A 4,905-nucleotide genomic window follows, 5' to 3' on the forward strand; every position below is an offset into this window, starting at 1 on the left:
TATATATATATATACATATATATATATATATAAAGTTAAACATAAGTAATTCTTAAAAAAAGAAAAAAACATCTTTCTACTTCCATTTGTTCCTAAGGCCAACGGCAAATATTTTAAGTTTTAGCTATATAAGTACTCTACTCTGATAACCAATTTTTTGTTTCAGTTATCTCTAACTGTAATAACCACAGAACTTACTGGCTTAAAACAGCAACAACTTTCCATTTCTCAAAGCTCTGTGAGTTGAGTAGATAATACATTTCTTTAATATGATAGACATGAAGTGCTGAGATAGTTTAAAAGTTCAAAATAGTCTCACTTACATGACTGGTAATTGTTGGCTGTAGCTAGAATTTAGTTTGAATTTTTGGCTGGGACTACGGTTGTCCTCTATGTAAAAATCTGCATGTGGCTTCTTTGGTTTCCATGCCAGCCTGTTTCAAGGAGGAACATTCAAGGTGGCAAAATGGAAGATTTCTTAAAATGAACCTTTGAAAATTACACAATGTCACTTCTGCAGCACTCTGTTGATTAAAGCAAGTTATAAACGAGGTCATATTCATATGTAGAAAGGACTATCTAAGGCCCTAAACACCAAAGGGCTTGGTTCGTGAGTGGGCGTTTTTGAGTTCTAGCTCCCACAGAAGTGTATTGGCAGTGTCATAAAGTAGACTGAGCAATAAATTGAGAGATTAGAGGAAGTGAGAAAGCACCAGAATAAAACACTAGTTCTTACTATGGTAGTTTTACTGCAGTAGCCTCCTGGAGGACAAGTCACCTGGAGGTAGGCTAAGAATTCTCTTTCGTGAAATAATAGTTCATATAAATTTTGACCCGTGTCTCAGCACAAATTTATGGTGAAAAGAAGTATAAATCTGAATAAAAATAACAATCATTATGCCTACTAGAGATTGTAAATACTTCTAATATGATTTCTATGTGTGGAAACGGCATCAGATTATTGAGACAAGATGGGCAATTGCACTTACAGATCCTTTATCTAAAACACACAGAGTTTGCCTAAATCACATGAGTTTCCTACACCTCTATCTATATCTGGCTCAATCAACTCCCATTTTGGTATGTATTGAATTCCCAGCATGCTCTTTAGCTATAAAAGATTAAATTCCCAAGATGAGACTGGGATCCTTAGTTTAAATACTTAACATCTGCCCACTTGTGAGTTCTTCCAGAACCAGGGCCAATTAATCATTCTAACTGGTGATGTGCTGGTAAATGTTTAACCTGTAATCACAGTATAGTTCTACATGAATGTTGCCTGATTATTTACACTAATGTGTCTGGGGGAAGTAAAAACAACAAAAATATACTTAACTCATTCCTCAATGATGCTAGTGAAATGTTGATGAATACTGGAAAAACATCTGCCCAGTTTCTTATTCAAAATACAGTAGCTATAGACATGGCACACCTTTAAGCTTTATCTAAATTGCTAATATTTTTCCTTAGGTACGGAAAAATCAATAGAATAATAAATAAAATCTTAATTTTAGTATTTGCCAAATTTCATGATGTGAAATACTCATACCATAACTGATTTCAAGCTACCAGTTAATGAAAATGAATGCAGAATTGGAAGGAGATATGCTTTGATGACGTACTTTTGTTTTTCTATTCAGATACAAGAGACATAAATAAGTAAAAGTAGGTAACAGAAAATAAATAGGACATGGTAACTTCTGAATACCTACAACTATGATTTCAAAACCCTTCTCACTTTGAAGTAACTATAGATGCAGAAGAAGTTGCCAAGAAATGTTCAGGAAGATCTGGCACATTTCCTTTCACTCCCGTCCTCCAATTGCATGGGTAGACTACAATAAAATCCAGGAAATGGACATTGGTGCAATACAAAGAGCTTTTACATATTTGACAAAATATTACACATCCTTTCATTTGTGAGTGTGCGGTATAGTTCTATACAATTTGTTGTGTGAGTAGCATCATATAACTACCACAACAGTCAAGAGGCAAAGCTCCTCTATCACCACAAGGTTCCCTCAAGTTGTCCTTGTATAGTCCTTTGTCTTTCAATTCCCAATCTTTAACTTCAGGCAACCACTAAAATGTTTTCTGTATCTTTAAATTTGGTATTTTAAGAACTATATAAATGGAGTCATACAGTATGTGACCTTTTAAGAGAGGCTTTTTTTTTTTCCCCCTCTCAACATAAATTCCTTGCTGTCCATTGAAGTGGTTGAATGTATTAATGGGGGATGTGTTTATGTTTAGGAGTGGCATTTTTGGTACAGATGTACCACACTTTGTTTTACCATTCCAGCACTTAAAGACAAGTGAATTGTTTTCAGCTTTTATCTATTGTAAATAAAATTTGCATGAATATTAGTGTACATATTTTTGTGTTAATGTAGATTTTTATTTCTCTAGTATAAATTCTTTTTTTTTGAGAGGTTTTTATTGTAGGGTACATATGCTATCCAGAAAGACAGAGAGAAATAAAGACAGAAAGCAAGAAATCACCCCCAAGGGAGATGGCCACATTGCAATTCCTTCCTCCATTCTCCTCTCAGGATCCTGTGCACGCACCCACACATTCCCGGTGTGAGTTTAAGTCACTGGGTCCAGGACCCGAACCACGGTTGACTACATGGGAGTCCAGCAACATAGCCATTATGCCTACTGCTGGTTCCTCTAGTATAAATTCTTAAGAGTACAGTTGCTAGAGAGGCAAAGGGCAGGCCTTGAAAAGAAGATACCTTCATGGCTCCTGAGAACTAGTGATTTCAGGGAACAAAGAGAAATAAAGATTTTCTACTGATAATTCAGCCTCCAGCCCACAAACACAAGTGGTGGGAAGTCATTTAAGCCTTCTTTCTGTCTCTGTCTCTATCTCTGTCTCTGTATCTCTCTGCCTCTGTCTCTGTCTTCTCTTTTTTTGTAATTTTTCTTTTCTAAAATTTTTTAAGGTAAACTATTTTATTGGCTTTCAGCCCCTCCTTTACCTTTATCTTGTTAATAATCCCCTCTCCCCCTCCTACCCAGGAGAAGCAAGGGGCAGACCTTCAGAAGAAGACACCTTCATAGGTCCTGAGCACTAGTGATTTCTATTTTTTGCTTTTTTAAAAAAAAATAATTTCTTAGTTGTTTTTAATTTTTTTCCTTCTTTTTTTCTCTGTTTCTTGGTTGTCGTTGTTTTCTCTCTCTGTTTCCTTTTTTTTTTTCTTTTATCTCATCTCTCTGCTCCTGAATCTCCATTCACTGTGTTTCTAGACAGACCTAAGGGAACTATAGCCAAACATCAAATACTATTAGAGTTAACATATTCCTCAATATCTACTAAATCTGCTGTGCAAAGGGATCAAAACGGGATGGCAAAGAGATTCCGGATCACCTCATTCCGCATGCTCCTAAACACTCAGATTGAACTTCAAGTTAAGGACGAAATACACCATCCATCAGATGACTAGAAATCACCGCAGGGCCACAAGAAATATGGGAAAGCAAGAAAGTACCTCTCCTCCAAGGGAAAAGAATGGCTCCTCTTCCTTCACAGACAGTTCAATGGAAATCATGGAAATGTCTGATAAAGAGTTTGGAATATTCATAATGGCAAAGCTAACAGAGATGGAAGAGAAGAGAGACAATGAACTGCAAAAGAGGCAGGAGAAAGGAGATGATGAGTTCCAGGAGGTGAGGAAATTCTTGCAAGATCTAAAAGAAGAGTTATGCACTTTAAAAAAAAGAATCAAAAGGACCTGTTAGAGATGAAGGCTGTAACAAAGGAAGTCAAAATCTCCCTTGAGGGACCAGCAGTTAGCGTAATGGCTATGTCACTGAACTCCCATGTAGTCGACCACGGTTCGAGTCTCAGACCTGGTGGCTTAAACTCACGCCTGGTGTGTGTGCATGTGTGCCCAATATCCCAAGAGGAGAATGGAGGGGAAGGGACTGGGCGTGGCCATCCCCTCGGGGGGTCATTTCTAGCTTTCTGTCTCTCTGTCTCTCTCTGTCTCTCTGGGGAGTGCATGCACCCTATAGTGAAAAACCTCTCAAAAACATCTCCTTTAAAAGTATTAAAAAGCAGACTAGATCATACAGAAGACAGAATCTCAGACATAGAAGAGAAAATTGCTGGCCTAGATAAATTCACCATGAAGACTGAGAAAATTGCCCCCCAAAATATGAGAATCATATGCGAGAAATACTAGATCCCATCAAACGCCCAAACATCCAGATAACTGTTATCACAGAAGGCAAAGAGACTCATAAGGGCATTGGTAATCTAGTTCATGAAATCCTGCAAGAACACTTTCCAAACCTAGAGAGGCACTCAAAGATCCAGTCCCAAGAAATACAAAGAATCCCAAATAGAATCAACCCAAGAAGATCTCCTCCAAGATACATTATAGCCAGATTGACCAAAACCACAAAGATGAGATACTAAGATTTGCAAGAGAAAAATGGCAAGTTACCTACAAAGGATATCCCATCAGGCTAACAGCAGACCTCTCTCACCAGAAACAATATAACTGAGGAAAGAATGGGAAAATATATTCAAAGAATTAAGGGAAAAGCAATTTCAACCAAGAATACTTTACCCAACAAGATTATCCTTCATATGCGAAGAAAAAAACAAGAATATTCTCAGAAAAATAAAACATGAAATAATTTACCAACATCAGACCAGATCTCCAAGAAATTTCTCAAGGTGGTGCTACATCAGGAAAATTAAATTTCGGGACCAGCAGTTAGCGTAATGGCTATGTTGCTGGACTCCCACGTAGTCGACTGCGGTTTGCGTCCCGGACCCAGTGGCTTAAAACTCACACCGGGCGCGTCTGCGTGCGTGCCCAAGATACCGAGAGAAGAATGGAGGAGAAGGGATTGTGGCATGACCATCCCCCCTGGGGGGGGATTTCTCGC

Source organism: Tupaia chinensis, unplaced genomic scaffold (genome assembly GCF_000334495.1).
Source record: "Tupaia chinensis unplaced genomic scaffold, TupChi_1.0 Scaffold143837_1, whole genome shotgun sequence".
Taxonomy (NCBI): domain Eukaryota; kingdom Metazoa; phylum Chordata; class Mammalia; order Scandentia; family Tupaiidae; genus Tupaia; species Tupaia belangeri.